The following is a 12,931-nucleotide window of genomic DNA, read 5'->3' on the forward strand; positions in this document are numbered from 1 at the left end:
CAACACGAGTGTTGCTCTGTTTTGCGCTCGTCGGGCTGCAGCCGTCGGGGCCGGAAATCGAGGCCGCGTGATCGTGAATGGCCCTTTCTTTACCAGCGGCAACAAATGCTGCCATCAGCGCACGTGTGTTGTTGCCATATTTCAGACCTGGTGAAGAAATTGCAAATTTGACGTGAACGTGAATGAAACGTTTAGCGCTTTAAAGAACATCGCCCAACTCTGTTGAACTGCATACATTCAAAGTGAATGGGGAGCCAAAAAATCTGCATTTTTTTTTATGGTGACAAAGGGTTAGTTAGTATAACGCCACAGCCACGAAGGGAGCGCAATGTGCGAGCAGATAGATGTACGACGTCTGCTTTGGTTGTGCCCTGGAACGCGTGCAGTCAGGACCAAGATGCTGATAGAGGCCAGATTGAAGCCATGATAGCGGCCCATGTCTATAACGGGGCAGCTACGACAGTTAATTTGACGATGGACGAGTTTTCAGAGATAATGCTATACAGTTCTTGCAAAACGTAGACTCCGCATGCTCTTTCTGTATGATTTTCTTTAACTTCATTTTCTTTTCTCATTATGCCTTGCGACACTAGAATGAAAGAAAGGAAGAAAAGAAAGAAAGAAAGAAAGAATGAAAGAAAGAAAGAGGAGGAAAGAAAGAAAGCGTCACGGCGGCAGGTAGCTTGTTTTGCGTCAAATAAGGGAAACTGTTGATTTTGTCACATTACGTGCTTATCTGTATGAAAAAAGAAAAGGAAAGGAAGCCCGCAAGCACCGTAAATCCTGTATCCAACAACACCATATTCATGTGTCAGAAGAGATCGTGTCATCTTTTTTTTTATGGGACCCTACTGGAAAGCTACATTATCTCATGTTCCCGTGTTGCATATGTACATACATATATGAGTTATGGTGCTAATGTTCCTTTGCGTTCGTTTCCTTGTTTTCGTTTCTTCATCTTTAAGTATCTTTGGAAGATGATTTTTCTTGGCAAAGCTCTGATATTTATACGGCGCATTACTTTTTATAAAAAGAAGCGGATTCGATTTTTAAAGGCTTACGCAACCTCCATCGCTCGAGCCATGCTTTCTGCGCAGCCGTTTCTTCACGGTTTCAAAATGCTTTAACGCAAGCAGTATATACGATGCATGGTCTATGTTCGCTCCGACGAACGAGAATAATTTCTCAGGTAAACCAAACGAAAGACACGACTGAGCAGAAAAGTTATTTAACGTATTTCGAGCATTCATATAGCTGGGATACCAAAACACGACATAGCAAGCACTTTTTTCTCGCATATGGAGCACGTATACACGAAGCTGCAATAAATTTCTGAGCCATCACCTTTTAGTTTGCGCAGCCGCCGTTGCATTTTCAGTGTCGGCGGAGTAGGCACGTTCAGGGGGGTTTATTCTTGGGGCGTCTGAATCAATACAGCTTTTTCTTCATGAACACGGTTTCTGTCATTCCACGCGGCAAGGCGCAAGAATGTCGGTTGAATAAATGAAGTAACTCTCTTGGGCGCCGTAGAATTTAACAATGACACTTTTAAATATGAGACCCTGTAACTTCCCGAACATTGACATTTGCGCCGGCAGACTGCCTTTTCTTGAAGTATGTTGTTGTTGCTTATACTCCATGTGATACTATGCGTGGAGTGCTGCGGAAGCTAGAGATCGATCACCAAAGTATATCGGTTCGCGCACTTTCGTCCGTATTTCGCTGCGCGCCAATGGCTTTTTGCTCGTGAAGATGCCACCGACGGGCTGATAAAAAACAAAAAATAAAGAATAAAAAGAAACGAAAAGTAAATCAGTCTAAGGCAACGTATTAGCAGCCGTACAAATACACGGTTTGTTTCTTTTTAAGGAAATTGTTTTTTCACTTACTAGTGAATCCAAATAAAGAACAGTCTCACCTACTTGCTGGCGAGAACACCGGAATACTTGTTGGTGCGAAGGTAGGCACTGCGGAAAGTCTCTCTATACCAGCAACGTTGCACGCGATATATGAAACGGAATGTTGTCTTAAATGCTCATGACGCCATTTCTTTAGCATTCCTGCGACGCCTCTACACCGTGTGCCCCAGCTAACATTAGCCTTACTGTTCAAAGAAAAACAAGATTTAAAAGAATACTACGATATTACGATACTGCCCAACGCGAAATTTGAACGCAGCTCGACACTTCTTTTCATTTCGGGATATATTGAGGCAAAGAATTTAAGATCGAGATCACTGCACCTACTGGCAGATGGGCCAGTGCAGTCAGCGAATTCGCAGAGGGAGGCAGAGCTGCGGTCTAAAAAGTATGCAGATCACACGCACTGTGGGAATCGATGTAAGCGAAGCTTTCCGTGCTGTATGATTTGATTGACGATGATTAGCGGTTACGTTGACGGCTAAACTTAATTTCTTCAATGTTTAGCCTATCACGAGAGTGGCGAGTTGATGTTAAACGTTACCTTCGTGCACCACTGCTGTTTGTCTGCGTAGTACACAGAACACACAGGGAGAGGTGTTTGCTTGAGTCATTGTTGTGCGCCATATTTCATAACCTCTGAGAGTGTTGAGGCACATCCCACCATGGCTGAACTGTGAAACTTGAATTGGATTATGGGGCTGTACGCGCCAAAACCACAATCGGATTATGAAACATGCCGTGTCGCCTTCCTTCGTCCATTGTTTTATTTGGCGCCTTCGTTGTAATCATATTTGCATAGTGTTTATTTTTCGGAAAAACCAGCAACGTACTGTACCTTACCTTGAACATAAGCTTATCCAGTTTCCCCGCAACCGCAGGAGGGTTCCCTTGCCTTCTCACGTCACCCCTCCCCACCCTCCCTTGTATGGGAACCGCCTCTTCTCCCTCTCTACAGTTCTATCTACGCGCCCTCTGGACTCGCACCTTATAGAAAGAGAATTGCTGCAGTTTCTGCAATCCTTCTGAGGGGAGTCAAGAATAATTACACACCCGCCGTGGTTGCTCAGTGGCTATGGTGTTAGGCTGCTGAGCACGAGGTCGCGGGATCGAATCCCGGCAACGGCGGCCGCATTTCGATGGGGGCGAAATGCGAAAACACCCGTGTACTTAGATTTAGGCGCACGTTAAAGAACCCCAGGTGGTCAAAATTTCCGGAGTCCCCCCACTACGGCGTGCCTCATAATCAGAAAGTGGTTTTGGCACGTAAAACCCTATAATTTTTTTTAAGAATAATTACAGCTGCCAAGAGACTAATGTGGCGACGCCCTAGGAGCTCCAGAGGGCATTGTGCACATTCGACGCGGTGGGGTGAAAACGACTTCCTCCCGTCGCCTTTCCTCTCTTACTCGCTCCTGTCATGTACACACACGCTCTGAACCACCCCCCGACGCGTTGTGCCGGACAGCAGCAGCATCAGCAACAGCAGCAGCAGCAGCAGTGGGAAAGTCGAAGGAAGAGGCAAAGAAAGCTTCGCTTTAAAATCGCGGTATAATGTACTATTATAAGATCTACGGCGTTCGGTGGCCAGAGGCCTGACCTCCGGTCACCGTAGGTCTTAGAAATGTGTTTTGCACCTTGTATTTTTTCTTACAGCGAAGGTGTTAAAGGGAACTTTCTCCAGGATCGTGTGCGATGTGTTAACACAAAACTATCATTGTCACGATCGGTTTCAGTGTCTTCTTCCACAGCTGGTTCGTCGGCGCCCCTCTGCGCTACCGCGCGAACGCGCTCGTACCAGTGCTCCCGCGTTCGTCGTCATCATTAATAATTAGTAAGTAGGTAATTAATTAAGGACCACAAAGACGTAACCAATTCTACAGCGAAGCTGTTAAGGGCTAGTTGCCTCATTATCGTTCCGTGTGTAGACACAAAACTCCTCATACGTGTGCCGATCCCGAAGATAGTGCAATACCGGACCGACCCGCGGCGGTGGTGAAGCATGCAGGCGTTAAGCACTCCCCATACGCGGGCCGATCCCGAAGATAGTGAAATACCGGTTCCGACCCGCGGCGGAGGTGAAGCAGGCGTTAAGCATGCAATCTCCATACGTGGGCCGATCCCGAAGATTATACAATACCGGGCCGACCCGCGGCGGAGGTGAAACAGACATTAAGCACTCCCCATACGTGGGCCGATCGCGAAGATAGTGAAATACCGGGCAGACCCGCAGTGAAGGTGCAGTTAGCCATTAAGGGGCCCACATACACAGCTTCGCTGGTCATCCGTCTTCACACAGTCGAATGACACTGTCTTATTGTTAACGCGGCAGTGTTAATGGCCCCGTTTCGCTGAAAATCTGGTGTCGGCGTCCCAAGTCGACCGTCGTTTTGGTTAAAATAATTCGAACCACGCACACCCAGTGACGCAGGCCCTCAATGTAGCGCGAGCAAGTTACTGAAATAATTGAATTTCTCAAAGTAAAATACATAAGACAAGTGGTGATATACGACTTACGCACAACCGGCATAGATTATAGCACCGGATTGTAATTTGGGGGGGGGGGGGGATATACGATAAAACATAATTCTGTTATGCAAAAACTCAAAACATAAACCGCTCTTCCAGCGTTTCAGCCATTCATTGAGCGGTTATGGTCTCCAAGATTTGCGCGCGCCGGCGCGCGCAAATTTCAAAGGCCATAAAGTGGTTACTCCCGGTTACACCTCCAGATGGCGCTCATCTGCGCTGTCACCCAGCGGTCGATTTAGGCACCACTGGCCTCCTTGTATCCCTTGGGTTCAGCGAGAGCAAGGGAAAAGTAAACATGTCCGCAGTTGAGATTAGTAAGAGGCGATTGGAAGATTGGTGGAAGAAAAGTAGGGAAACGACAAAAAACGGAGACGTACAAAAACAAAGTTCGCAATAGGGGATCAGAAAATTTGGTTGTGGGAGTTCATAGTGTTTTTTTTCTTTTTTTAACCTAGGTAGGACATTAAGCAGTATGATGGACAGAGCTTGGTGGCACTACCCACCACCCCGTTCCAAAGGGGTCTCTCATAACATCCATCCATCCATCGCGGTCCACGCAGGAGGCCGCGTTTCTACCTAAAAGCTCTGAATTTGGAGGCCTTACTTTACACGTCCACGATACGTGGACTAGAGCAGGCCGCTCGCCCCACAAAGGGCAGGTATGCCCATAGAGTAGAGAGCAGGGTGTATCTTACCAAGTATTTGGAGGTGTGGATATGTGTGCACGAAGAAAATCCGCAGCCTTCACAATGCCCGTTGTATCTTCATTTGTCGTGGTTTATATCCGAGGAGGAAATTTTGCTGGCACGTGTATTTAACAGGCTGGATAACTACAGATTGTAGTCTAAGTGCTTGAAATAAGGTTCGACGCCTTTTTTTTAAAAATTCTGTCAGGGCTTCTTATCTCCAAAATATGTTAGAAGTTCAGCTGAGGTGAAAAGTCGTGCAAGAACCTTGTGTCACTGTTGTTGCTAAAGCCAAATAGCCTTACTTTGTAGAAAGTATTCAACGGTCTGCGTCTTCACTCTGTTTAGTATCGTGTGAGCCTAATATGAGTCACCTTTGTTGAGGTTGGTATTTTTGGAAATAGGTATTCTCACTATTTGTCTCGTGAGGAAAATATAACAGCCCCCCCCCCCCCAGCTCTCGCTGTTAATGGTCACTATAAAACAGTCTGCAGAAACTATCGCAGAATGAATGTTGGCGCTAATGACATTACCGCACCACGCTTAACCTAACCTATAATTAGCGCACCACGCTAGTTAGGTAGCGATACCTCTCGAACCCTCCAACATGACGAAGCCTTATACGATGCGGCGATAAACGAATGCAGCCGTACATCTTTCAAAGGTTGCTTGGATGCGCTTGAGTAGCGGAGCGCAAGCAGGCATATATTTCACATTTTGCGTATTTGGTGGGCTTTTGTCTTTTCTTGGGAAAAAGACAATCAGGAATAATTCAGCACGAAATAAATACTTAATTCGGAGGTTATTTAAGGTGCCTTAGAACTATGTTGACATGTTGTTGACAGCTTTGTGATAATTGACATGTTTGCGATTCAAGCAATAATTGAAAAGTTCACTACTTAAAAGCAATTAATTGATAAATACCGCATGATGAAAGAAATACTGGCTGTATGTACACACTACAGCCGCTGCGATGCAGTCGGTACGATTTCTCTAGAGCTCTCTTTTTTTAATACCAAGAGCTTGGTCCAAGTTAACTCGAACACCCGGTATAAAAGTGAGTACGTTAATTGGGTTATACATTTGGCCACTGCCGAGCATGCAGTGCTCTCCAGAGCTGCTGAAATGGAGAGGTGCACCGTGGCACAGAAAACTGATGTCTTGACTATAGTTTCGATATTCACAAGAACCACTTGAGAGCAGTATGAACTCGGCGCACGTGCATGCAACATTCGGTTTTTCCACCACGAGAGCTCTCTCAAAAAGAACACAGAAGACTTGAGCACCCAAGGCCCTTCGGACGAGATGATTGCTTTAATGTAACAGCCAAGGGAGAGAGAGAGAGTAAACATTATAGAAAAGAGCACACGAGCGTAGGTCGACATAGTTCACTTGATATTGATATGCTGATGCTCTAACCATTTGTCCATCAGCCCTTTTTGTGAGAACTCGCGCTCCCGCCATTTTGGTGAAAAAAACAATGTCACATGAATTCGCGAGTACCTGGCTGTGCACAATCGAGTACTTTTTTCGATCGCGCTCACGGCATCAAGCGAAGCGCGATGATCTTCGCCAGGCTGACGCAGTTTAAAGGGTGTGGTTCAGGCGGCGCCACAACATGCGGATATAGTTGCCACGCAAGTTCAAGCACGTGCGCGCTTCGTTTTTCAACAGTTCGGGCACGTGGATTGCCTTTATTTCGCCGCCGGATTCTTTTGTTTTCCACGTGTGGCCAGCGCGTTCACCTATATTGCAGCTCGCGCAAGGGTCTTCGCGCAGCCGCTCTTTGAGTCAAAACTCATTGCTTCGCTTCCGCGAAAAAGAAAAAAAGAAGAAAGGCTGATTCTGAAAACGAAGGTGCGCGGAGTCTTCCGAGTCCACCATCAGGCGAAGAGCCGTTGCCGTCGAAGCAGAAAGAGCTCGTGGAGCGCGGCATGCGGCACGGCCCGGAGTGCCGGTAGCACGAGCAGGGCCTGTCCGAACCGGGCCGGGCTGTGGGGCCTCGCGTGGCGCATGTACTGCTGCAGCGCCAGGTGAGACTGCTCCAGCAGGCACTCCACCTGGCCCGAGGCGCACAGCTCGCGCTGACAGTCTGCGGCACAGAGAGAGAGAGAGAGATAGAGATAGAAAGGAGTAATTTTAGTGATCGAAGAGGCACAGCCGGTGGAAGTCGTTGCAGCCTTGCGTAGTTACGTGGAAGTAGACACCGCTACATCGGAGGAGCTGTTGCGCGCGTCAACTCTGCTTCATTTGGGTTTTTATCACTCTGTCTGTCATCCCCTCTGCCTCGCGCAGGCTATAGCCAACCGGATGTCCGTCAGGTTAACCTACCTGCCTTTCCTTGTTCTCTCTCTCTCTGTCCGGCGGTGCTGTTGTGAACGTTCAAATTACTTTCGACGAATTTGCCAACTTGTCAGCTCTGATTGACTCAGAGGGAAGGTATACGCGCTCTCCCTTACTGGCCCAAAAAGCCAACACGGCGGAATTCGACTATCCGGAATAAAAAAAGAAATCATGGGGTTTTACGTGCAAAAATCACGATCTCATTATGAGGCACGCAGTAGTGGGGGACTCCGGAATAGTATGGACCACCTGGGGTTCTTTAACGTGCACCTAAATCTAAGTACACGGGCGTTTTCCCATTTCGCCCCCATCGAAATGCGGCCGCCGTGGCCGGGATTCGATCCCGCGCGACCTCGTGCTCAGCAGCCCAACACCATAGCCACTGAGCAACCACGGCGGGTCCTGTCCAGAATAGAACCACGTATTAATTTCCACCACTAGGGGCTCGTACTGCAGCCTAATAATTCGGTACACCAGCTTTCTTTTTAGTTGATTTCTTTTTTTCTTTTTCTTTCGCACCCTCATCGAAACGCTACCGTTTCTTGGGAACATAAAAACGGAATCAATCGTTGTTGTTAAGGTAAGCAAATGACCTCGTGGAAGACGAGATAGAAGAGAGGAGAGGCGGGGAAGTAAACCGTACACATGCCCGGCTTGCAACTCTGAGCTGCGAAAAAAAAAAAAAATGAAGGAGAGAACGAGCACTAGCCGCGGGCACATATGTGGCGGTGCCCACCGGTTTTCTGAAAGTTCGCAGAGGCCCACCAACTTGAGAAATATTAGACTTGAGAATATCTTTATTTATGAAAGCGGTCTCTAGTCCAGCCGGCTTTATGTTATCCGGATAGGGTGGCGCTGGAAGTAGTAACCGAAAACTAACGACGTATAGGGTAACGTGAATCAGTGTGGACTGAAGTATCACCTTTTCAAAACATGATTTATTTTTATTTATTTATACAAAATACCCCTAAAGGCCCTCACGGCTGAGGGCTGAGGGGGGGGGGGGGAAGGGTTACAGGCAATTGATAAAAAATACAATACACCACAAATTCTTTGAAAACACATTTTCGCACACATCATGCGACATTAGAATACAAGTACCAAATACTGTTAATTCCGACAAGCACAAAGAAAAGAAGCAATAACATGCTCAAGGCAGTAGTCCAAGAATTACGCCAATTATACATCTTCCAAACAGCATAAAATGAAATGAAAAAACAAGATCTACATTATAAGAAATACGAAGTAAAAAGAAACAGTTCAAACATGAGGTAATATATGCACCATGTTAAGCAGTAGTTAAGGCAGGCAACAGATTGCAAAACTTATCGAGATCAGTTGCAGTAGCAACACGTGGAGGCAGAGCATTCCAGTTAGTTATGGTGCGTGGTATGAAAGTATGTGCGTAGTTAAATGTACGACATGACAAGCGATGACCTTTAAACGGATGGTCGCGTCCGTCAAGGATGGAAGAAGGCAAACGAAAAAAAGTCATTATGCAGTGTCGAGTGATGATACAGCTAACGAAAAAGTGATAAACGCGCAGCTTTTTGGCGGTGACATAGTTCTTGCAGGCTTGCGCGTTTCTTAAATGCTGTGGTATGACGCGAGTAATTAGAGTAAATAAAACGAACAGCGCGGTTCTGCAATGATTCAATGTGTTTATTAAATATGCTTGATGAGGGTCCCAAATAGCCGAAGTATATTCAATTTTAGGGCTAATTAGTGTACGGAAGACCCGTAATCGGAGGTGAGAAGGAGCATGCTTCAAGTTATGTTAAGCAAAGGGCCAAGCATGCTCCCTCGTGGGACGCCGGAGTGTACTTGGCTGAAGGATGAGTTATGGTTATATGATCTGCATTCCGTCAGCGGAACATGGTGGTGAGAGCTGAAATGACCCTCTCTTTTTTTAAATCTCCCGCTCCAGTTGCGGCGGCACTGACGTTTATGTGACTTCAGTAATGTGGCTGTTTGGTCTTGTCGGTGCAACATATTGTTGAAATGCAGCGCAGATATATGCAACGACAGCAGAAACGAGACGACAGACATGCGTTATTATAATCTTATGAGACGATAGGAGCCTCATGCCAGAAAATTTTTAGTGCGCGAAATGCCAACAGAAGTGGCTGGTTTTGTTTTTATTATACATATTTTTTTAATTGCGCTTGAATAATTGAACAAAACCCGCCGTGGTTGCCCAGTGGCTATGGTGTTGAGCTGCTGAGCACAAGGTCGCGGGATCGAATCCCGGCCACGGCGGCCGCATTTCGATGGGGGCGAAATGCGAAAACACCCGTGTACTTAGATTTAAGTGCACGTTAAAGAACCCCAGGTGGTCGAAATTTCCGGAGTCCCCCACTACGGCGTGCCTCATAATCAGAAAGTGTTTTTGGCACGTAAAACCCCATGTATATGAATAATTGAACAAATGTATCTTGTTTGCCAGACGACAACAGAATATATGACGTCATGGAGGGCTAATGCAAGAATTCCGAAGCGGTTTCGCCATCCATCCCTTGTTTTGCCATCTTTTCTGTCATTCTAAGCTTCCGTGTCAATTCCGAAAGTGCGATCCACCATTTTAGTTCAACTTATTCGTTGTTCCCTTATGTGTAAATAAACTGGCATCTGTGCGCACGACAAAGACTTGTCACTTGAAATCGGCCGATCCGTAGCAAGCGCCTCTTCCAGCTCACCTTTCCTGCAGAGCAGTATAGTTTCCAGGAGCGTCCTCTCGATGGGATCAAGGGCCAACGATTTGCACTGTGCTATGGCTTGTTGGATTTGCCGGACGCTGGTTTGGAGCTCAGCCTGCAGGCCAAAGAGGCATGGGGAGGGTTATCGTTACAGATTTCGAACACGCGTCGAACAGTCCTCGATACCCGATTCTCATGCGATTCGAGAATTCGCTATGCAACGTCGTCGAATATTCGTTTCTGTTCAAATACTACAACGGACACCAGCAGTCGTTTTAATCTCGACGAAGAAGGACCAATGCAAGTGGAGAGCGCTCCCAATGATGCCACTTCGGATCACTTCTGCACGGTACTTTCCAGTCGCTAAATAAACGTGCCTTGCCCCAGGCAGCCTATGAATTCGTCTATTGAACATATTGTTGTTGACCAATTTGTTGCCTGGACTTGAGCACAGCAATTTCTTAATTTGGTCCTACCATATGTTTGCATCCTTGAAGATTATGTGCGCTGCTATACTGTATCACACTTGGTAACTCCTTCAAGAAACACAACACTCTGTAGGAGGTGCACGTAGCGTGCTGCTCGTGTATTTTATTAGTGTCATTGGCATTGATGCACCCTATATGATGATATTTCAGCTTTTGCTCATTTACGAGCGTCTGGGTTTGCCTCGCATACAGTTGGTAACGGCATTACATGGGTCAAATAACGTAAAACCGCCCTAACCGTTTTTCTTTTATTTTTTTTTTGCCCAACGGGCTTAATTTAAACTATATATTCCATTTTGTGTTGGAAATATTCGACATTCAATTCGATACTCATTTTTCATTTTTCTCAAATATTAGTGTCAGAATTGACTGTTTGCACACGCCAATAGTTTGCGTGATTCTACTTACGTTTCTACTGGCGCTTTGTTTTGAAGCTGCTGTCCCACCTTCGTGCTGTTTCTTCGCCGTGCTGAATCACCAGCTACAGCTCATACTATGTGCGTGTGCTCTTTTGCTGACGTGATATGGGTCACTACAATCGACAGCGCCATGCCTTTGATTCAAAATACTCGGGCTGAGTTCTGTAGCATTCAGCGTCGTAACCTAGCCTTTGACGTCTGGTCACACTGATGCAGATATCATAGTTTTCCAATACCGTCTTCAACGGTTTCAGTATCCTTATACAGACAGCAAGGAATCTACCCGCGACAGCGCCATGCCTTCGAAGCAAAAACCTACAGAACTGTCCCGTCGTGTTCAACGTCGTAGTCTTACAGTTGATGTCCACGCCACAGTGACACAGAGGTAGTGCAAGGTTTTCGAATATGCTTTGAATGGTTTCACTGTCTCGACAGAGAGCAAGAACTATAGAAGTATTGAATAGTTGTACAGCGGCGTTCCACTTTCGGGACTTCAGACGTGTTAGGGTTGGCGTCGGACACCACGGGCGATACGTCATCCCCCTACCCTCTACTTGGTCGGAGCCCACGGGCGACAGGTCATTCACCCTACCCTCTGGGCCGGAGCCCACGGGCGACAGGTCATTCCCCCTACCCTCTGGGCCGGAGCCCACGGGCGACAGGTCATTCACCCGATCTTCTCCCCGGATTCGTCGAAAAGAGGATCGACTTCTCCATCCCGTGCTCGGTAATGCAGGAGGGGGGGGGGCTCTCTCTGTGCCTGTCACGTGTCATCGACGGAAGCAAGATCCCGCCTACACTTGTAGAGAGCCTATTTAAGGGGCTCCGAAATGTACTTTTGGGATACTGTATACTTCATACTTCATACTTCATGCTTTTCTTATTTCCTTTCAACTACCTTTGAATAAACCGTGCAAGTTTCGCACTAGCAAATCGTCTCGCCCCTGCTTGGTCGCCATGATCAACCGGATGCCTGCAGCCCGCCGACAACGCCACGCTACCCAATAAGTAATGTCGGTCGAGCTTCGATAGGCAGGCGTCGCTATTATCGGCAGCAGTACGGTACGCCACCCTGGAGTACGCAACAAACTGGTTGCTAACGGTGGGATCGCCCCTGAAGTGCAACAAACTGGTGGCAGTGGTGGGATCGCCTCCAGTACGCAACAGGCGCCAAAAGTTGCCTGCATTGGGACCATTTATAATGTTGTAATGTCGATACTTTTTTTCTCGTCGTCCGTACCAATTTTCTTGCCGCGTCACTCTTCGTGAATTGCTTTTTGTTTACTTCACGCGGATTATAATTTCTAGTACACGCGCTAATGTTTCCGGAACAGAATACAATCGTGCGTGCCTGTGTTGGCTCCACAGGAATAGCGGCCGCAAGCACTTTGTTTAAAAACATTTCTCACTGACTTAATTCACTGATGGAGCTCGACATTCCAAACAAACAAATGGGCCATCAGAAACACCGCATAAACGGCTTCGGAATAATTTTGAGCAGTTGTAGTTTTTCAACCAGTGCCTAAATGTAGGTGCAAATGTTTTGGTGTTTTGGCTCCATCGGAATGCGACTTTTGTGGTTGGAAACCAAGCCTAGCATAGAACAGGCTTTTCCCGTATGTAGCTAGGCCTGCACAGGCCTTTTCTATATGTCTAGGAAAGGCCTAGACTTAGCATGGACCTTTCTTGCTAACCTCGTTAACTGGATTCGCTCTTATCTTTACAATCGAAATCAGTGTGTCCAAGTAAATGACTGCATGTCTCGTCTACTGCCCGTGTTATCGGGGGCCTCTCAGTATCGCGTTCTGTGACCTGTCCTTTCTTTTTTTTTTAGTTCATATATACCGG

This window comes from Dermacentor variabilis, chromosome 2 (assembly GCF_050947875.1).
Source record: "Dermacentor variabilis isolate Ectoservices chromosome 2, ASM5094787v1, whole genome shotgun sequence".
Lineage (NCBI taxonomy): Eukaryota > Metazoa > Arthropoda > Arachnida > Ixodida > Ixodidae > Dermacentor > Dermacentor variabilis.